General features: G+C 44.1%; 1 long non-coding RNA gene across 2 annotated transcripts in view; it reads right to left on the bottom strand.

The window, feature by feature from the left end:
- Nucleotides 1–23,596, bottom strand: part of LOC143809775 (uncharacterized) — a 142,636-nt gene that overhangs the window by 104,295 nt on the left and 14,745 nt on the right. The window contains exon 3 of one of the 2 annotated variants that reach the window (XR_013222449.1): nucleotides 20,635–21,603. The exons of the other annotated variant lie outside the window; for it this stretch is intronic. This is a non-coding gene — a long non-coding RNA (uncharacterized LOC143809775). Of the gene's footprint in view, nucleotides 1–20,634; nucleotides 21,604–23,596 lie in introns of those variants that run through there. 2 annotated transcript variants of the gene reach the window in all.

Below are 23,596 nucleotides of genomic sequence, written 5' to 3'. Positions count from 1 at the left end.
CCCGATGTTTACCCTGGTTACCAAAAAAAACAAACACTACATACTCGCCTTTCGGTGTCCAGGTCCCTTGCCGTCTGCTTCCTGCTCTCACTGACTGCCGGCCGTACAGTGAGAAGTGAGAGCACAGCAGTGACGTCACCGCTGCGCTCTGCTCTCGCTGTACGGCCGGATCTCAGTCAGAGCAGGAAGCAGACGGCAAGGGACCTGGACACCGAAAGGCGAGTATGTAGTGTTTGTTTTTTTTGGTAACCAGGGTAAACATCGGGTTACTAAGCGCGGCCCTGCACTTAGTAACCCGATGTTTACCCTGGTTACCCGGGTGCTGCAGGGGGACTTCGGCATCGTTGAAGACAGTTTTAGCGATGCCGAAGTCATTCCCCTGATCGTTGGTCGCTGGAGAGAGCTGTCTGTGTGACAGCTCCCCAGCGACCACACAGCGACTTACCAACGATCACGGCCAGGTCGTATCGCTGGTCGTGATCGTTGGTAAATCGCTTAGTGAGACGGGGCCTTTACCCATGATGGGGGTTTTGAGTAATGAACCAGGCAGGGAGTTTTTAAAAGCCTCAGGTATCTTTTGCATGTGTTTAGAGTTAATTAGTTGATTCAGAAGATTAGGGTAATAGGTCGTTTAGAGAACCTTTTCTTGATATGCTAATTTATTGAGACAGGTTTTTTGGGTTTTCAGGAGTTGTATGCCAAAATCATCAGTATTAAAACAATAAAAGACCTGACAAATTTCAGTTGGTGGATAATGAATCTATAATATATGAAAGTTTAATTGTAATCATTACATTATGGTAAATAATGAAATTTAACACTATATGCTAATTTTTTGAGAAGGACCTGTATGTCATATATATATAGTGAGAGTAACCTGTTATGCTGGATCTGTACACCCAGAATCATCAGACTGTACTGTAGCAGAGATGAGGTCACATACAGGTCAAAAGACTCCATAAATGGGAAGGGGGGAATTCAGCACACAGCAGCACAGACGTGAAGTGCAGCCTCCTTACCCTCATATATATATACGGTGTATATATACACACCATCCCCTCTTACTGCTCCCCCTCACCAGTGACTAGTTCCTGTAACTGCCCAGCTCCGCGCTAGCAATAGCAGACACTGTATGCATAGCTCCCAACCATCCCTCATTGTGCAGGACTGTCCCGGTTTTGAGCCTTTGCCCTGCTGTCCAGCACGGGATGCTCTGATCCCGCAGACAGCAGGAGATTCAACCGACACGCCCCCTTGTATTAAAGGGCCACTGTCACCCCCTCCAGCCGTTATAAACTAAAAGAGCCACCTTGTGCAGCAGTAATGCTTCATTCTAACAAGGTGGCTCTTTTAGTTTTTGGTGCATGTATTCCCAAAATAAAGCGTTTTATAACTTCTCCAAAATACCTGCCTTTCGCCAGGGAGGCAGGTCCTCACCCCCCTGCTTGAAACGCCACACTGCCGTCACTCATATCTTCAGGGGCACCGGGCGCCGCCCCCTCCGCGCTGTTTTCGCATGAAATCCGGCGCCTGCGCTGTGTAGTACTGTCTGGTGCAGGCTGACGTCACAGCCAGGCTTGCAAACTGCGCCTGTGCGGCCACCCTGCTTGTGAATCCCAGCCCCGCACTCTGCATAATTCATAACACACTGCGGGGCTGGGATTCACAAGCAGGGCGGCCGCACAGGCGCAGTCTGCAAGTCTGGCTGTGACATCAGACGGCCAGAGCTCACTGCGCCTGCACCAGACAGTACTACCCAGCGCAGGCGCCGGATTTCATGCGAAAATGCCTTGTGTGGGGTCAGGAGGTGTACAGTGTGGATGTAGCAGAGCAGCGTGTGTGCGAGGTGTATGGAGCGGAGCCATGTGTGTACGAGGTGTATGGAGCGGAGCAGTGTGTGTGCGAGGTGTATGGAGTGGAGCCGTGTGTGTATGAGGTGTATGGAGCGGAGCCGTGTGTGTACGAGGTGTATGGAGCGGAGCCGTGTGTGTATGAGGTGTATGGAGCGGAGCCGTGTGTGTATGAGGTGTATGGAGCGGAGCTGTGTGTGTATGAGGTGTATGGAGCGGAGCCATGTGTGTATGAGGTGCATGGAGCGGAGCCGTGTGTGTATGAGGTGCATGGAGCGGAGCCGTGTGTGTATGAGGTGTATGGACCGGAGCTAAATGTGTACGAGGTGTATGGAGCAGAGCCGTGTGTGTATGAGGTGTATGGAGCGGAGCCGTGTGCGTATGAGGTGTATGGAGCGGAGCTAAATGTGTACGAGGTGTACGGAGCAGAGGCGTGTGTGTATGAGGTGTATGGAGCGGAGCCGTGTGCAAAGTGTAAGGAGCGCAGCCGCGCGTGTAGGAGTAGCTATGTGTGGCCATTTTATGGTACGAAGTATCATGTGCGGCCAATATACAGTATGGAGCATCATGTGCGGTCATTTTACAGTATGGAGCATCATGTGTGGTCATTATACAGTATTGAGCATCATGTGGGGTCATTATACAGTATGGAGCATCATGTGCGGTCATTATACAGTATGGAGCATCATGTGTGGTCATTATACAGTATTGAGCATCATGTGGGGTCATTATACAGTATGGAGCATCATGTGCAGCCAATATACAGTATGGAGCATCATGTGCAGTCATTATACAGTATGGAGCATCATATGCGGTCATTATACAGTATGGAGCATCATGTGCGGCCATTATACAGTATGGAGCATCATGTGTGGTCATCATATAGTATGGAGCATCATGTGTGGTCATCATATAGTATGGAGCATCATGTGTGGCCATTATACAGTATGGAGCACTGTGTATTTTTTTGTTTATAATTATTGTATATAAAACAGTGTGATCAGCAGTGCTAAATGGGTGTGGTTGGGACGTGGATATGGGTGTGACTAATTATGAATGGGTGTGGTCAGAGGCATGGCCTAAAACTTTGTCCTTCTTTCCCATCTTCAAAAGTTGGGAGGTATGTGTATGTGTCCATGCTCTGACCTATCAGACATATACCCAAAACTCATGAAGACTCTGTATAATACAGCAGAAATGTGACACAACAGCCATGTCTGTATGGAGGTCACACAGGAGCTGTCTCTGCAGTGTGTGAGGCAACTTGTAACAGACCCATGAAGGAACATGGCAGCTACATGAATCTCTGAGGTAATATTGCTCCCAAATAAGATGTAAGAGCTGAGACTACACTAATACATGATGAATGTGGAGTAGTATATCAGCCATGTCTGCAGGGAGGTACACATGAGGGAACATGGAGGCTACATGAATTTCTGAGGTAAAATTGATCCCATATATGATGTAGGAGTGGATACTACACTAATACATGATGTGTGAGGTGAATGTACTCCTATGAGCTATAATGCGAGGTGATAACCCCAGTATTATACTCCCTGAAACTGCAGACATGTTTCCTTAATGTTTCCTCCTGTCCATCCTGTGAGAGAAAGAGGGAGAGCCAGAGTTGCCTCCCCTATATAAGCCCCACCCTCCTCACAGTAATACACCAGGCACAAACATCTAAACTCCTTCCTCTTAAAGCAACAACACTCGTTTAAAATCTACACCGTATTACAAACAAAAGCTGCAGGAGTTCTCGGTCCACCCATCCCCAAGTCATGTCCACCTCCGTCTAGTCTCCGGTGGTTTCTTTACATGGGCAGAAGGCGGATACATTTGGTGGAGGGGCCAGGAGCCAGTGCTGGCACTGTGGCCCCCATATTCAGGGGCCACATATCGGCCAAGTGGTCTGCGACTCTTAGCAGTTCTCCCTCCTAAAAAAAAAATTAACACTGCACATAACACAGTGATAACTGAGGACAGATAACATAGTACATGTCACTTGCAGTCCTATGTAACACCACAGATAACAGTGATAACTCTCTGAGAACAGATAATGTAGATGTCACCTGCAGTCCTATGTAACACCACAGATAACAGTGATATCTGAGTACAGATAATGTAGTAGATGTCACCAGCAGTCCTATGTAACACCACAGATAACACAGTGATAACTCGAGTACAGATACATCATGTTCCAAATTATTATGCAAATTATATTTTTCTCGGATTTTCCTAAATGGTTGGTGCAAATGTCAGTCTAATAAAAGTCATCACCCTTTAGAGTATACATCGAATTTTATTGAAGAAACCTCCCAATGATAACAGTATAATCTCCAAAATGAATAAAAACTCAAAATGCACTGTTCCGAATTATTAGGCACAGTAGAATTTCTAAACATTTGATATGTTTTAAAGAACTGAAAATGCTCATTTGTGGAATTTGCAGCATTAGGAGGTCACATTCACTGAACAAAAAAGCTATTTAACTCCAAAACATCCTAACAGGCCAAGTTACATGTTAACATAGGAGCCCTTCATTGATATCACCTTCACGATTCTTGCATCCATTGAACTTGTGAGTTTTTGGAGAGTTTCTGCTTGTATTTCTTTGCATGAAGTCAAAATCGCCTCCCAGAGCTGCTGTTTTAATGTGAACTGCCTCCCACCCTCATAGATCTTTTGCTTGATGATACTCCAAAGGTTCTCTATAGGGTTGAGGTCAGGGGAAGATGGTGGCCACACCATGAGTTTATCTCCTTTTATGCCCATATCAGCCAATGACTCAGTGGTATTCTTTGCAGCATGAGATGGTGCATTGTCATGCATGAAGATGATTTTGCTCCTGAAGTCACATTTCTGCTTTTTAAACCAGGGAAGAAAGTTGTCAGTCAGAAACTCTATATACTTTGCAGAGGTAATTTTCACACCTTCAGGAACCTTAAAGGGCCATACCAGCTGTTTCCCCATGATTCCGGCCCAAAACATGACTCCTCCACCTCCTTGCTGAGGTCGCCATCCACCAACCATCCACTACTCCATCCCTCTGGACCATCGAGAGTTGCTCGACACACATCAGTAAACAAGACTGTTTGAAAATTAATCTTCATGTATGTTTGGGCCCACTACAACAGTTTCTGCTTGTGAACACTGTTTAGGGGTGGCCAAATAGTAGGTTAAAGCACCACAGCAAGCCTTTGAAGGATCCTACCCCTTGAAGCTTGAGGGACCCCAGAGGCACCAGCAGCTTCAAATAACTGTTTGCAGCTTTGTAATGGTATTTTGGCAGCTGCCCTCTTAATCCAATGAATTTGTCTGGCAGAAACCTTCCTCATTATGCCTTTATCTGCATGAACTCTGTCTGTGCTCTGTTTCAATCATAAATTTCTTCACAGTATGATGATCACTCTTAAGTTTTCGTGAAATATCTAATATTTTCATACCTTGTCCAAGGCATTGCACTATTTAACGCTTTTCAGCAGCAGAGAGATCCTTTTCATTTTCCATATTGCTTGAAACCTGTGGCCTGCTTAACCCCTTTCTGACATTGGACGTACTATCCTGTCGAGGTGGGGTGGGCCTGTATGACCACCGACGGGATAGTACGTCCAGCGCGATCGGCGGCGCTCACGGGGGGAGCGCGGCCGAGTGTCAGCTGATTATCACAGCTGACATCCGGCACTATATGCCAGGAGCGGTCACGGACCGCCCCCGGCACATTAACCCCCGGCACACCGCGATCAAACATGATCGCGGTGTGCCAGCGGTACAGGGAAGCATCGCGCAGGGAGGGGGCTCCCTGCGTGCTTCCCTGAGACCCCCGGAGCAATGCGATGTGATCGCGATGCTGCGAGGGTCTCTTACCTCCTCCTCGCTGCAGGTGCCCGGATCCAAGATGGCCGCGGCATCCGGGTCCTGCAGGGAGGGAGGTGGCTTACCAAGTGCCTGCTCAGAGCAGGCGCTGGTAAGCCTGCAGTGCTGTAAGTCAGATCGGTGATCTGACAGAGTGCTGTGCAAACTGTCAGATCACCGATCTGTGATGTCCCCCCCCCCCCCCCGGGACAAAGTAAAAAAGTTTTAAAAAAAATTCCACGTGTAAAAAAAAAAAAATTCCTAAATAAAGAAAAAAAAAAAATTATTCCCATAAATACATTTCTTTATCTAAATAAAATAATAAAAGTACACATATTTAGTATCGCCACGTCCGTAATGTCCCCACCTATAAAACTATATCACTAGTTAACCCCTACAGTGAACACCGTAGGAAAAAAAAAACGAGGCAAAAAAACAACGCTTTATTCTCATACCGCCAAACAAAAAGTGGAATAACACGCGATCAAAAAGACAGATATAAATAACCATGGTACCACTGAAAACATCATCTTGTCCCGCAAAAAACGAGCCACCATACAGCATCATCAAAGAAAAAATAAAAAAGTTATAGTCCTCAGAATAAAGCGATGCCAAAATAATTATTTATTCTATAAAATAGTTTTTATCGTATAAAAGCGCCAAAACATAAAAAAAATGATATAAATGAGGTATCGCTGTAATCGTACTGACCCGAAGAATAAAACTGCTTTATCAATTTTACCAAACGTGGAACGGTATAAACGCCTCCCCCAAAAGAAATTCATGAATAGCTGGTTTTTGGTCATTCTGCCTCACAAAAATCGGAATAAAAAGCGATCAAAAACTGTCACGTGTCCGAAAATGTTACCAATAAAAACGTCAACTCGTCCCAGAAAAAACAAGACCCACATGACTCTGTGGACTAAAATATTGAAAAATTATAGGTCTCAAAATGTGGAGACGCAAAAACTTTTTTGCTATAAAAAGCGTCTTTTAGTGTGTGACAGCTGCCAATCATAAAAATCCGCTATAAAAAACCTGCTATAAAAGTAAATCAAACCCCCCTTCATCACCCCCTTAGTTAGGGAAAAATAATAAATTTAAAAAAAAATGTATTTATTTCCATTTTCCCATTAGGGTTAGGGTTACGGCTAGGGTTAGGGCTAGGGTTAGGGCTGGGGTTAGGGCTGGGGTTAGGGCTGGGGTTAGGGCTGGGGTTAGGGCTGGGGTTAGGGCTGGGGCTAGGGTTGGAGCTAAAGTTAGGGTTAGGGTTAAAGTTAGGGTTGGGGCTAAAGTTAGGGTTTGGATTACATTTACGGTTGGGATTAGAGTTAGGGGTGTGTCAGGGTTAGGGGTGTGGTTAGGGTTACCGTTGGGATAAGGGTTAGGGGTGTGGTTGGATTAGGGTTTCAGTTAGAAGTGGGGAGTTTCCACTGTTTAGGCACATCAGGGGCTCTCCAAATGCGGCATGGCGTCCGATCTCAATTCCAGCCAATTCTGCATTGAAAAAGTAAAACAGTGCTCCTTCCCTTCCGAGCTTTACCGTGCGCCCAAACAGGGGTTTACCCCAACATATGGGGCATTAGCGTACTCGGGACAAATTGGTCAACTTTTGGGGTCCAAGTTCTCTTGTTACCCTGGGGAAAATATAAATTTGGGGGGCTAAAAATCATTTTTGTGGGAAAAAAAGATTTTTTATTTTCACGGCTCTGCGTTGTAAACTGTAGTGAAACACCTGGGGGTTAAAAGTTCTCACAACACATCTAGATAAGTTCCTTGGGAGGTCTAGTTTCCAATATGGGGTCACTTGTGGGGGGTTTCTACTGTTTGGGTACATCAGGGGCTCTGCAAATGCAACGTGACGCCTGCAAACCAATCCATCTAAGTCTGCATTCCAAATGGCACTCCTTCCCTTCCGAGCTCTGCCATGCGCCCAAACAGCAGTTCCCCCCCACATATGAGGTATCAGCGTACTCAGGACAAATTGGACAACTTTTGGGGTCCAATTTATCCTGTTACCCTTGTGAAAATACAAAACTGGGGGCTAAAAAATCATTTTTGTGAAAAAAAAAAAGAATTTTTATTTTCACGGCTCTGCGTTATAACCTGTAGTGAAACACTTGAAGGGATCAAAGCTCTCAAAACACATCTAGATAAGTTCCTTAGGGGGTCTACTTTCCAAAATGGTGTCACTTGTTTGAGGGTTTAATGTTTAGGCACATGAGGGGATCTCCAAACGTGACATGGCGTCCCATCTTAATTCCAGTCAATTTTGCATTGAAAAGTCAAATGGCGCTCCTTCCATTCCGAGCTCTGCCATGCGCCCAAACAGTCGTTTACCCCCACATATGGGGTATCGGCGTACTCAGAACAAATTGCACAACAACTTTTGTGGTCTAATTTCTTCTCTTACCCTTGGGAAAATAAAAAATTGGGGGCGAAAAGATAATTTTTGTGAAAAAATATGATTTTTTATTTTTACGGCTCTGCATTATAAACTTCTGTGAAGCACTTGGTGGGTCAAAGTGCTCACCACACATCTAGATAAGTTCCTTAGGGGGTCTACTTTCCAAAATGGTGTCACTTGTGGGGGGTTTCAATGTTTAGGCACATCAGGGGCTCTCCAAACGCAACATGGCGTTCCATCTCAATTCCAGTCAATTTTGCATTGAAAAGTCAAATTGCGCTCCTTCCCTTCCGAGCTCTGCCATGCGCAGTGGTTTACCCCCACATATGGGGTATCAGCGTACTCAGGACAAATTGTACAACAACTTTTGCGGTCCATTTTCTCCTGTTACCCTTGGTAAAATAAATCAAATTGGAGCTGAAATAAATTTTGTGTAAAAAAAATGTAAATGTTAATTTTTATTTAAACATTCCAAAAATTCCTGTGAAACACCTGAAGGGTTAATAAATTTCTTGAATGTGGTTTTGAGCACCTTGAGGGGTGCAGTTTTTAGAATGGTGTCACACTTGGGTATTTTCTATTATATAGACCCCTCAAAATGACTTCAAATGAGATGTGGTCCCTAAAAAAAAATGGTGTTGTAAAAATGAGAAATTGCTGGTCAACTTTTAACTCTTATAACTCCCTAACAAAAATTTTGGTTCCTAAATTGTGCTGATGTAAAGTAGACATGTGGGAAATGTTACCTATTAAGTATATTGTGTGACATATCTCTGTGATTTAAGGGCATAAAAATTCAAAGTTGGAAAATTGCGAAATTTTCAAAATTTTAGCCAAATTTCCATTTTTTTCACAAATAAACGCAAGTTATATCGAATAAATTTTCCCACTATCATGAAGTACAATATGTCACGAGAAATCGCCAAGATCCGTTGAAGCGTTCCAGAGTTATAAACTCATAAAGGGACAGTGGTCAGAATTGTAAAAATTGGCCCGGTCATTAACGTGCAAACCACCCTTGGGGGTAAAGGGGTTAATAATGTATAACATCATTTTTAAGTAGTTTTCCTTTAACTAGAATCACCTGGAAAACTAATTATCACATGTGCTTAAGATTGATTTCAGTGATCCATTGAGCCCTGAGACACAATACCATCCACGAGCTTATTTGAAAAATAAAACAATTAAATCTTTATGACACTTAAATCCAATTTGCATAATAATTTGGAACAGTGTAATGTAGTAGATGTCACCCGCAGTCCTATGTAACACCACAGACAAAACAGTGATGACTGAGTACAGATAATGTAGATGTCACCTGAAGTCCTATGTAACATCAGATAACAGTGATAACTGAGTACAGATAATGTAGTAGATGTCATCTGCAGTCCTATGTAACACCACAGACAACACAGTAATGACTCTCTGAATACAGATAATGTAGATGTCACCTGCAGTCCTATGTAACACTACAGGTAACAGTGATAACTCTCTGAGTACAGATAATGTAGTAGATGCCACCTGCAGTCCTATGTAACACCACAGATAACAGTTATAACTCTCTGAGTACAGATAATGCAGTAGATGTCACTTGCAGTCCTATGTAACAACACAGATAACAGTGAGAACTGAGTACAGATAATGTAGGTCACCTGCAATCCTATGCAACACCACAGGTAACAGTGATATCTCTCTGAGTACAGATAATGTAGTAGATGTCACCTGCAGTCCTACGTAACACCACATATGACACAATGATAACTATGAATACAGGTAATGTAGTAGATGTCACCGGCAGTCCTATGTAACACCACAGACAAAACAGTGATGACTGAGTACACAATGTAGATGTCACCTGCAGTCCTATGTAACATCACAGATAACAGTGATAACTGAGTACAGATAATGTAGTAGATGTCACCCGCAGTCCTATGTAACACCACGGATAACACAGTGATATCCGAGTACAGCTAATGTAGATGTCTCCTGCAGTCCTATGTAACACCACAGATAACAGTGATAACTGAGTACAGATAATGTAGATGTCACATGCAGTCCTATGTAACACCAGAGATAACGCTGAGTACAGATAATGTAGTGATGTTACCTGCAATCCTATGTAACACCAAGATATCAGGGATAACTCTCAGAGCACAGATAATGTAGTAGATGTCACTTGCAGTCCTATGTAACACCACAGTGATAACAGTGATATCTCTCTGAGTACAGGTAATGTAGTAGATGTCACCTGCAGTCCTATGTAACACCACAGATAACAGTGATATCTCTCTGAGTACAGGTAATGTAGTAGATGTCACCTGCAGTCCTATGTAACACCACAGATAACAGTGATAACTCTCCGAGTACAGATAATGTAGTATATGTCACCTGCAGTCCTACGTAACACCACAGATAACAGTGATATCTGAGTATAGATAATGTAGTATATGTCACCTGCAGTCCTATGTAACACCACAGATAAGTGGTAACTGAGATCAGATAGTGTAGATGTAACCTGCAGTCCTATGTAACACCACAGAAAGTGATATCCCTCTGACTACAATATAGATGTCACCTGCAGTCCTATGTAACATCAGATAACACAGTGATAACTATGAGTACAGGTAATGTAGTAGATGTCACTTGCAGTCCTATGTAACGCCACAGACAACAAAGTGAGAATTGAGTACAGATAATGTAGATGTCATCACCTGTAGTCCTATGTAGCATCACAGAAAACAGTGATAACTGAGTACAGATAATGTAGATGTCACATGCAGTCCTATGTAATACTACAGATAACAGTGATAATTCTCAGAGTACAGATAATGTGGTAGATGTCACCTGCAGTCCTACGTAACACCACCAATCACAGTTATAACTCTCTGACTACAATGTAGTAGATGTCATCTGCAGTCTTATGTGACACCAGATAACACAGTGATAATTCTTAATACAGATAATGTAGATGTCACCTGCAGTCCTATGTAACACCACAGATAACAGTCATAATTCTGAGTACAGATAATGTAGTAGATGTCACCTGCAGTCCCATGTAACACCACAGATAAAGTGATATTCCTCTGACTACAGACAATGTAGATGTCACCTGCAGTCCAATGTAACTCCACAGACAACACAGTGATACTCTCTAAAGAGTACAGATAATGCATGTCACCTGCAGTCCTATGTAACACCACAGATAACAGTGATAACTCCGAGTACAGATAATGAAGTAGATGTCACCTGCAGTCCAATGTAACACCACAGATAACGCTGAGTACAGATAATGTAGTGATGTCACCTGCAGTCCTATGTAACACCACAGATCAGTGATAACTCTCTGACTACAGAATGTAGATGTCACCTGCAGTCCTATGTAACACCAAGATAACAGTGATAACTCCTGAGCACAGATAATGTAGATGTCACTTGCAGTCCTATGTAACACCACAGTGATGACTCTACGAGTACAGGCAATGTAGTAGATGTCACCTGCGGTCCTATGTAACAGCACAGATCACACAGTGACAACTCTGAATACAGATAATGTAGTAGATGTCACCTGCAGTCCTATGTAACACTACAAGCAACAGTGGTAACTATTATTATTTATTGTTATAGCGCCATTTATTCCATGGCGCTTTACATGTGAGGAGGGGTGTACATAATAAAAACAAGTACAAAATTCTTAAACAATACAAGTCATAACTGGTACAGGAGGAGAGAGGACCCTGCCCGCGAAGGCTCACAATCTACAAGGGATGGGTGAGGATACAGTAGGTGAGGATAGAGCTGGTCATGCAGCGGTTTGGTCGATCGGTGGTTACTGCAGGTTGTAGGCTTGTCAGAAGAGGTGGGTCTTCAGGCTCTTTTTGAAGGTTTCGATGGTAGGTGAGAGTCTGAAGTGTTGTGGTAGAGGGTTCCAGAGTAGGGGTGATACGCGAGAGAAATCTTGTATGCGATTGTGGGAAGAGGAGATAAGACGGGAGTAGAGAAGGAGATCTTGTGAGGATCGGAGGTTGCGTGCAGGTAAGTACCGGGAGACGAGGTCACAGATGTATGGAGGAGACAGGTTGTGGATGGCTAACTGACTACAGACAATGTAGATGTCACCTGCAGTCCTATGTAACATCAGATAACAGTGATAACTGAGTACAGGTAATGTAGTAGATGTCACGTGCAGTCCTATGTAACGCCACAGACAACACAGTGAACTGAGTACAGATAATGTAGATGTCGTCACCTGCAGTCCTATGTAATATCACAGAAAACAGTGATAACTGAGTACAGATAATGTAGATGTCACATGCAGTCCTATGTAACACTACAGATAGTGATAATTCTCAAGAGTACAGATAAAGCAGTAGATGTCACTTGCAGACCTATGTAACATTACAGATAACACAGTGATAACTCTGAGTACAGATAATGTAGTAGATGTCACTTGTAGTCCTATGTAGCACCACAGATAACAGTGATAGCTCTCTGAGTACAGATAATGTAGTATATGTCACCTGCAGTCTTATGTAACAACACAGATAACAGTGATATCTGAGGACAGATAATATAGATGTCACCAGCAGTCCTATGTAACACCACAGATAACAGTGATAGCTCTCTAAAGAGTACAGATAATGTAGATGTAACCTGCAGTCCTATGTAACATCACATAACACACCAATATCTCTTTCAGCACAGATAATGTAGATGTAACCTGCAGTCCTATGTAACTACAGATAACACTGATGACTCTACAAGTACAGATAATGCAGATGTAACCTGCAGTCCTATGTAACATCACATATAACTCACTGATATCTCTGAGCACAGATAATGTAGATGTAACTTGCAGTCCTGTGTAACATCATATATAACACACTGATATCTCTGAGCACAGATAATGTCGATGTAACCTGAAGTCCTATGTAACTACAGATAACACACTGATAACTCTACAAGTACAGATAATGCAGATGTAACCTACAGTCCTATGTAACACCACATATAACACCCATATCTCTGAGCACAGATAATGTAGATGTAACCTGCAGTCCTGTGTAACATCACATATAACACACTGATATCTCAGAGTACAGATAATGTCGTTGTAACCTGCAGTCCTATGTAACACAATGGACACCATGTGCAGTGGCAGTGCCACATGGCACCATTGTTTTGCTTGATGGAGGAGCTGCTGTCGCCTACATACAGGGTGTCTCCTGCTGTCTCGCTGCTCCTGCAGACTGTCTGCTGGGGTCCTCTGGAGTGCCCCACACACGATAGAATCTGATAACTAGGACACTGACAGGGCTGCTCTGACTGTGGCACTGTATAATGGGGAAACGTTTGATGAAGGAACTGTATTTGGGAACAATATTAAGGGGGCACGGTAACTTGGGGCACATTAGATGTCAAGTCTCTGGTTTGTGCATTTTTCATTGCTTATGGAACAGCCGGATACACAAGAGCAGTCCCATAGTCCATGAATGAGCGGAGGTCGAGGATACCCACCACCGCTCCATACAAGACAGATCTGCAGGAAGGAGTCTCCAGGACGTAAACCACTGTTCTTGGGATCACTAAAGGTCCCAGCGATCAGTAAGTAGCCCACTGTCCAATTAAGTGTGGATAACTCACTATTTTGGAAAGAACCCTTTAAAAAGGTTGACAAAAAGGGAAATGATCCAGCTGGAGGTGGAGGCAGTTCAGACTTTGTGAGACTTTATTAGACAACTAAAGCGATAAATAGTTCAACAAGAAAAATCTTTACATAGCAAACACCTGGCACACCAGTGAGGAGGATCAACGCGTTTCAACTAAGAAGTCTTACTTCATAGTTGAAACGCGTTGATCCTCCTCACTGGTGTGCCAGGTGTTTGCTATGTAAATATTTTTCTTGTTGAAGAACTATTTATCGCTTTAGTTGTCTAATAAAGTCTCACAAAGTCTGAACTGCCTCCACCTCCAGCTGGATCATTTCCCTTTTTGTCTTCATTTGCTGTGGGCGCTCACCCCGAACCGTGCTGGGCGTTGGCAGGTCTGGGGATTTTGTCTAAGACCGGTAAGCTGACTACATTCCTTTTTTCTTTAAAAAGGTTGTCCAGTTATATGCCACTTAGGCCCTATCCTTAGGATACGTCAGCATCAGATTGGCGGGGGTCTGACGCTGGGCCCCCCTGAACAAGCAGCTTCTATCAGCGCTCTTGAATTTGAGTTGGTAGTGGCTGATAACATTTGTTAGTGGGGTGATGCGTGTCAGACCCCCCAATCTTTTATTGATGGCCTATGCAGTGGGTAGATTATCAGTGCTATATGTCTAGACAACACCTCTTAGCATTTATAAAGGGAACCAGACATGAGACCCCCAGCTCTCCACAACACAGGCTCCATGCATCAGGCACTGGCTGCGTTATCACAGTCATGTATGTATAGGGAGACACTGGTCAGTCTAGGTGAGCAGATTTGGGGACAGCCTGCCATGGACCGGCCTTGGACTAGTTAGCAATACATACACATTCTCGATTGGGGACTATGCCATCATTCTGGTGTAAAACACCTTAGGCCGGTTTCACATTTGCGGTTGTGTCCGCAGCGTTTCTTCCACAAATATCCGCATGCATTGTGTATTCCTATATTTAACATTAGGGACGCATGCGTCTGTGATAGTTCGCGTTTTGCAGCGTTTGACGACGCATGCGTCGTTTGCGGTTTGGCGCGGTAAACGCTACATGTAGTAATTTTAGAGGCGTCAATTTGCCGCCTGGAAACGTATGCGGTCGATTGCGTAAGGAATGCGCCAAAAAAACGCATTGTTGTCTATATGAACGCATGCGTTCACAAGCACATGCGTTTGCTTGCGTTTGTGAACGCATGCGTTACACCAGAGAAAAACATGTCTAGACACTAATTAGTCACCCCCCACATACAAGGTGATAAAGGGAGGGCGTGGACATTTGCAGGTCACTACTCAGCAGACACTGAAGCAGACGAGACACAGGCTACATCCTTGGAGGAAAACAAGACACTGAACAATGCGAGTATATCCTCGCCAATGCCTATATTTTCTATCTCTACATGTCCTAATTTCTGCCATTTCTTTCTTTCTGCATGCATCAGAATGTCTTCTTCTTCTGAGGAGGAGGATCAAACGCCTGGGCCTGCACAAGCGAAAAATGTCAGCGAAGTGAGTACTCACCTGCTCAGATTGGTAAGTATTCACTGTCACATCTACACATATGACAATGTATTTTTTCCTTTTTTCGGAGCACTTCTACTGCGGCAGAGACTGAGCAGGAGCAGCGGAGTCACGGTCGGGTGGCACGGCGGCAGCGTGTACGTATACCTGGCTGACTGTTTATTGTATCCTCACTTTACAATTCTTGAATCTTCATTTCTTTACTTTTTTTCTTTCTTTCATTCCCTTTTGCTTCTGCACTAATTTTTTTTTTACTTTCAATATTCATGCCATTTCTCTGCTTCTGTTTTCTTTCTTCCTTATGTTAACGTCTCCAACATTAATGTCCTTTTTTTTTTTTTTCTAGGTTCCAGAACGAGATGAGGACCTCATAGACAACGACCATCTCATCTCCCTGGTCCATGAGCGAGTCCCATTGTGGGACACCCGGGATCCACTGCACTCCAACAACGTGACGATCTGGCGCCTATGGAATGAGGTGGCTACAGCGTTGTGGGATGGCTGGGACAACGCCCCGACTGGGGTCCGAACTGCATTTGGCAAGTATTGCAATGCAGTGTGATGCAGCCAAGACCTTGGCCGTGCTCACACAACTGTGTATGATGAGAGAAAGTCATGAAATTTTCTCTCAGCACACACAGTTGTGTGAGCACGGTCAAAAGACTATTGTCTAACCATTATGTTTTGTTTTTTCAACAGTGGCCAAAGTCAAAACACATTGGCGATCGATGAAGGACGGCTTCAACAAGGACCTGAACCAAGAGAGCCGGCTTCCTAGTGATTCTGGAACAAGGATCCGAAAATACAAATACCACCGCATCCTTGCATTTTTGAGACCGGTCCTTGCCCAGAGAACGTAAGTATATTTTTGGTGAAAAAAAAAGATGTTTTGTAATGCATTTGGCTGCCGTCACACTAGCATTTTTTGGTCACTATTTTGCATCAGTATTTGGAATCCAAAACCAGGAGTGATTGATAAATGCAGAAGTGGAGCATATGTTTTGATTATACTTTTCCTCACATAGTTCCACTCCTGTTTTTGGCTTACCAATAGTGATGTAAAATACTGCGCAAATACTGTTGGTGTGACGGCAGCCTACACAACAGATCTATAGTCATCAAGTCAGGTGTCAGAAATAATGAATTCATGATGCACAAATAAATGGCTCATGAATTCATTATTTCTGACACATGTCCTAGTGAATATAGATATGCCTTGTATCACCTCCATCATCCCTTCATATTTTGCATCAGTATTTGGAATCCAAAACCAGGAGTGGTTGATAATTGCAGAAGTGGTGCATATGTTTTTATTATATTTTCCTCGTACTGTAGGGGTATGTGTCCACGGTCAGGTTTGCTTCAGGCTTTGGTCAGGATTTTATGCAGGTAAAATCCTGACCAAAAATGCACCTGAGGTCACTGGCAGGTCACCTGCGGTGTTCCTGCGTGTATTGCTCATTGTAGCAACATGCTGCGTTCTGAAAAAACGCAACGCATGTGCGTTTTTGCGGGAAAAACGCATGCGTTTTTTACTGCACAGTGGAGACGGGATTTCATTAAATCCCCTCCACTATGCTGTAACATCTGGACGCTGCGGCTCAGCGCTGCGTCAAAAACGCAGCGTTTCCTGAACGTGGACACATACCCTAGTACTCCTAAATTTGGCTTGCAAAGTCTGATCTAAAACTCTGTCCAAATACTGCTAGTGTGACCTCAGCCTTAATCTCTATGTTTATATTCCACAGGACTTTGCGTTTTGTAAATGTTTGGTCTTACATTTTTTTCATTCTTTTTTCACAGCACATGGAGCACCACTGTTGGCCCAGGTTCTGGAGCGGTCTTTCATCAGTCAGCCACGGACCCATCCCAGCCATCCTCCAGCGCTGCAGCAAGTGGGCCTACCACACTAACTGGAGACCAGGAAGCTGGTCCATCAGGTGATCCCCTTCCCCAGTCCTCTGCCTATTTTTTTTTGGGCTCCTCCCGGCAGCGGGCCGCGGACAGGTCACTCATGCCCGAGTTTTTGCACTTGAGCTCGGTCTTCCACGAGGGACTCAAGGCGATGGGTGACCGACTGGATACTGCCATTAGCCATATGAGTACACGTATCCAGGAGGTTACCACAGCTCTTGCCCAAGTGAAAGCCGACCTCCAGAGGCCAGCACATAATTTTTTTAATCAAATTGAACAGGGCATGTCGGAACACCTTACTCCCGATCTCCAGATTAGTGTTATACAGGCCTGCAATGCTGCTTACATGCAGGCTATGCAGCAGAGTCGGTATTTTCAGCAGACAGTGGGAGCATTTCCACCTGTGCCCACACTGTCACGCTTTACCTCAATGCCGACCTCTGCTGCATACCACTGCACGGCCACCTCCATTCCAAGCTCAATAGCACCACCACCATGCCGAGTGCTGTAGGACAGCCCACTGCCACCACCATGACAACCGCTGCTCCTGCTTGGACCTCCTCCACTGCCACTACCATGCGGCAGCCGCAGGACCCTGGCATGGCCTTCACTACCGCCACCACAACAGCAATGCCGCTGCCGGACCCTGCCCTGGCGTTCCCCGTCACCACAAAAGCAATGCCGCTGCCGGACACTGCCCTGACGTTACCAGCCACCACAACAATGCCGCTGCACAGGCACACGGACCGTGACAGGTCGGCCACCACAGCCAGGCCAATACCAATGAGCCCAACGAGGCTCCCAGGACAGCTGCGCCGATCCAAGAAAGGGAAAGGCAAAAAAAAACAAAAGACGATAGCTATCCCTCCCCCCTCACCTCCCAATGTGTCTGTAATGTCTGGTTTGTCTCACCCTTCCAGTGTGTCTCTGCCCTCTCATGTGACTAGTCCAATCCCAGAATTTCCAGACCCCAGTAATTTTCTAGCACCTTCTCCAGCCACCCCTGAGTCGTCGACAGTTAGCCAGCCCTCACAGCTCCACACCCCCCAATTTCAATCAATCAACCCCAAGCAGGCACAGTTAATTTTTTATTTTAGTTTGTTTTGTTAAAATAAATAATCAGGTTTTTTGCCCCCAATAAGGTTTGGATAATTGTGTATTTCGCCGCCAGCAACACACACCGTGCGCCAAATCCAAAAATGCGCCGAACACTTTTTTTTGGGCCACCTCCTAGCTCCAGTAGTTAGTTAGTACAACACTGAAGCTTTGTGTGTGTTTGGTGTAGAGATATGAGGTTGCCCAAAAAAATAACACTTGCATTTTCTCCAAAACCTCTTCTTTCTGTTTACTCTGTGACTTTTTGTCGCAGACTGAAGACAAAATGGTGGTAATACACAGCTGAATACACAGCAGAACTATACTCAACAGGTCGTGTCTTCACAAAATCATTAGTTATGACACCTGACCTGTATAGAAATTGGAGAAACGAGCACTCACCATAGGTACAAACGAAATCTGTCTTTATTGTGGCTTCATGCGTAAAAACAGCAAGGCAGTACAGAGAGAACCTTCGGTTCCTAACAGACGACGATCGTTTCGCTCATCTGAGCTTCAACGGGTCTACAGGTGACGCCTAGAGGGTAGGTATATGTAGTGTTTCCGTGTGCAAAATTCACCTGCCTCTATTGACGTCACCTGATTAAAGAAACCTATTTGCTTTAAAACATACTTTAAAACCAGAAAAACAAAGTGGAACAAAGATGGAACAAAATACATTAGAAAATTGCACTATAAATGCGCCAATACGACAACTACAATTGTAATTACAAAAACACTGATAGGTCTAAGCGATCATTCAAACCAAGCGGACCTGTTGCGTTTAATCTCAAAATCCACCTCTCCTCTCTCCTTAATAGTAATTTATGTAGATTCCCCCCCCGTTCTGGCAACTTAACCAGTTCTAGGCCTGCGAACCGTAAACAAGTAGCATCACCTTCATGCTGGGTACGTATATGGTTAATTAATTTTGGGACTCCCTTTCCTGTGCTAATGGATTTGAAGTGTTCCCTGAATCTAACAAATAATGGACGTATAGTTTTACCTATATAAAAGAAGCCGCACGGGCATAATAAGACATATACAACGAACTTAGTTCTGCACGAAATTAGATCTTTTACTCTGTGTTGAACTGGACCTATTTGAATTGATTTGCCTGTCAAATGGAAGGGGCAGAACTGGTTAAGTTGCCAGAACGGGGGGGGAATCTACATAAATTACTATTAAGGAGAGAGGAGAGGTGGATTTTGAGATTAAACGCAACAGGTCCGCTTGGTTTGAATGATCGCTTAGACCTATCAGTGTTTTTGTAATTACAATTGTAGTTGTCGTATTGGCGCATTTATAGTGCAATTTTCTAATGTATTTTGTTCCATCTTTGTTCCACTTTGTTTTTCTGGTTTTAAAGTATGTTTTAAAGCAAATAGGTTTCTTTAATCAGGTGACGTCAATAGAGGCAGGTGAATTTTGCACACGGAAACACTACATATACCTACCCTCTAGGCGTCACCTGTAGACCCGTTGAAGCTCAGATGAGCGAAACGATCGTCGTCTGTTAGGAACCGAAGGTTCTCTCTGTACTGCCTTGCTGTTTTTACGCATGAAGCCACAATAAAGACAGATTTTGTTTGTACCTATGGTGAGTGCTCGTTTCTCCAATTTCTATACATTTACAAGGACTGTTTTGCTTTTTTCACGAGCACCCCATAAGTTGTGGTACCAGGACTTTAGCTGCTATGTGGAGGTATGAACACAGGTGAGCGGTGCTGATTGTGCGCTTGACTTTTTTTCTTTCTACGGTTTTATGACACCTGACCTGCTGAGTTGATAAATGCCTTGTATTACCTCCATTTTATCTTCTTTGTACATTAAATCCATTTCACACAAAGTGAAGGGACGATGGAGGTGATACAAGGCATATCTATACTCACCAGGACATGTGTCAGAAATAATGAATTCATGAGCCATTTATTTGTGCATCATGAATTCATTATTTCTGACACCTGACTTGATGACTATAGATCTGTTGTGTAGGCTGCCGTCACACCAACAGTATTTGCGCAGTCTATAACATCACTATTGGTAAGCCAAAAACAGGAGTGGAACTATGTGAGGAAAAGTATAATCAAAACATATGCACCACTTCTGCATTTAACAACCACTCCTGGTTTTGGCTTACAAATACTGATGTTAAGTACTGAACAAATACTGCGAATGTGACGGCACCAAACAGCCATCGTCTCTACAGTCTGCGTCAAATAGCTACTGGTGAACCGAGTCAGGACGCAATGACGTCAACAACCTAAGCCCAAAAACCCAAAGTGGTTTGTAAAGGAAAGACTTAGGAGACATGGTGAAGATAATAAAACACAATTATTTTATTACAACAAACATTATTAACATTTAAAACATAACTGTTACAGACCCGAAGCCAACAGGACATTTTACACCATATTGTCCTGCCATGCCACACGTCCAATGTCAGAATCAAAAAAGGAAGCAAATTGGTTCCGCATGTGGCCAACTTCAACAGTTGACTGCAGCGGGTGATGCCGGTAATCAGGCAAAGGGTTTGCAACTTGTTCATCAAGTTCAATGGTGGGTTGCTCCTTAGCCAGAATGTAATTGTGGAGAACCACACAGGCTTTTACCACCTCATCCACTGTCTCCATTTTTAGATTTATGGCTGTTGCAAGAACACGTCATTTTGACACCATAATCCCAAAGGCACTGTTCTGCGGGCCCTGGTTAGTCTGTAGTTATAGATCCGTTTTGTGCGGTTCAAGTCCCGACTTGAATAGGGCTTCAGTAGATTTTCACTCATCTGAAATGCCTCATCCCCAACCATTACAAATGGCATCGGTGGGCCTTGAGTGTTGGGGAGAGGTCGTGGCTGTGGAAAACTAAAATTTTTGCCATAAACACGTCGGTCCATATCAGAGTTTTTGAAAGTCTGTGAATCGTTGCCACGGCCAAAAGCACCAATGTCCACGGCAATGAAGCGACAGTCCGCATCGGCTATTGCCATGAGAACTACTGAAAAATATTTTTTGTAGTTGAAGAACTGTGATCCCGTTCTGGCTGGTTTGATAATCCGGATGTGCTTCCCATCCACCGCACCCAAACAGTTGGGGAAATCACACAGAGTCCAGAATTTATCAGCTATTTCCATCCACATGTCCTCGGTGGGTATGGGTATAAATTCTTCTCGGAGAACATTCCACAAAGCCCGGCAGGTGTCAAAAACTATTCCGGACAGGGTGGAAATTCCAAGGTGGTACCGGAAGTGGAGGGATGACAAGCTCTCTCCAGTTGCTAGAAATCTGTAATAAAATAAAGAAAAAATAATTTACAAAAATGCAAAGAATACGTCAGACCAACAATAATTATGACTGGCATTTGTTTAGAATTATTACGTATCTTAAGGTAACCAGGAGACGTTCCTCTGATGGAATTGCTCTACGGAGCTGGGTGTCCTGTCTCCGGATCACTCCTTGAATACGAGCAAGCAACTCCAAAATAGAGTCTTGCGACATCCTGGTATATTCAGGGAATTTGTCTGGGTTGTCATTGAGCTCGCCATACAGTGTGTGATATGCACCACGGCTCTCCCGCAGTTCTATAATGGGGTGTTGCCAAAAACGCCTACGCCGTGTCCTTCTCCGTCTTTCACGGTTTCGGTGTTGCTCCGAAGCAAACGCACAGGCAATAAAAAGCTTGATGCTTATATCCAGGTTGAAGTAAAAGCTATCCATGTGAAGATCCATCATGACACAGAATACAGTAGTACACTTAAGATTTCAGCAGTCCGAGGGTCTATATATAGAGATCCCATAATACACGCCCTCTGTAGTCCCATTGGCGGGGTCTGGTTATCTAGCTTTTTTCTCCTGTAAAATTTTACACCATGCACACTAAAACGCAAACGCATGAAAAAACGCATAAAAAAGCGTGCAAACGCGGCGTTTTAAAGCCGCATGCGCCTAAAAACCGCTGCGTTGTACGCGCTTTTATGCGTTTTTCCTGTACTTGCATTTGCGGATTAAACACTGTGGATTCTAACACAAATGTGAAAGCAGCCTTAATAAGTCACAACATTTTTGCATACTTTGGAATTTACAGAAAAATTGTGCAACTTTTGGTGTTTTCACACCAGACCCAGCTTTGCCAAAATGGGCTGAGCCTGGCCAGGGATAAAAAATGAAAAGCTACTCCAATGTTACTTCAGTCCCTGACTAGAGTAACATTTCTGGAAGCATAGCCCTCATTAAAGATAACCTGTCATAAGTCCAAAACACTATGAACCAACAGATATGGGGTTAATCTGCAGGTTTATAGCATTCTAAACCAATGCAGCCACAGCTCTTCAAGTGTCAGTATTGGGTGTAAATTAACTTTATTACTCCCGGCAGTCTCCAGCTTTCAGCCACTGCTCTGTACATAGTGAATAGTGTCTGTAACCGCTCCCCGACACGGACTGACAGGCGGCTGTGCACAGATATTCTGCGGGGACAACTATCAGTCAGTGCTGGGGTATGCTTTCAGCTAACGCTCAGTACATAGTGAAAAGTGTCTGTAACCGCTCCCCAGTACTGACTGACAGCTGGCTCTGCATGGATATGCTAAGGCAGGGGTCCCCAACCTGTAGCTCGGGAGCCACATGTGGCTCGCAGTCCCATTAATTGTGGCTCGCGACTGTCTGCCAGCTTGGTGCATTAGCTCCAGGCCTAGCAAACAGGTATGAAGAGTACATCTCAAAATGGTGAATTTTGGAGTAGCCCTGCACAGAAGAGTAAATCTGGATGCACATATACTGGATTTAGGGGTTTAGAGATGTTTTAGGTATGGGGGATGATATTAAAAGGTAGAGCCGGTTTTTGAACCTGAATGCGACAGTGTGTTCGGAGTCCTTGATGGGAGAATACTGAATTGGAGCATTTTGGTAACCCTTGGATCTCAGTGCACTGCTTTGGAGTGATTTCTGAGGAAAAGCTTCGGTTATCAATATACCCATAATGGGGGCTTTGGTTGACACTACGTTGAGGGAGACAGGAGCAGGATGTTGCTCGTGACCCCATCTCAGAGCTGAATGTGGCTCGCGACCCTCTGTCAGTGCTGAATGTGGATCTCTAGGTCAAAAAGGTTGGGGACCGCTGTGCTAAGGGGACAACTATCAGTCAGTGTCGGGGTATGAATACAGCCACTCCTCAGTACAGAGTGAGTGGTGTCTGTGACTGGGACAATTATCAGTCAGTGCTGGGTTATGCTGATAGCCGCCGCTCACTGTGTACAGTTCCTTTTAAGACATGTACAATG

Source organism: Ranitomeya variabilis, chromosome 2 (genome assembly GCF_051348905.1).
Source record: "Ranitomeya variabilis isolate aRanVar5 chromosome 2, aRanVar5.hap1, whole genome shotgun sequence".
Lineage (NCBI taxonomy): Eukaryota > Metazoa > Chordata > Amphibia > Anura > Dendrobatidae > Ranitomeya > Ranitomeya variabilis.
The sequence above is the reverse complement of the archived record's forward strand: the minus strand, read 5'-3'. Positions and strand labels throughout refer to the sequence as shown.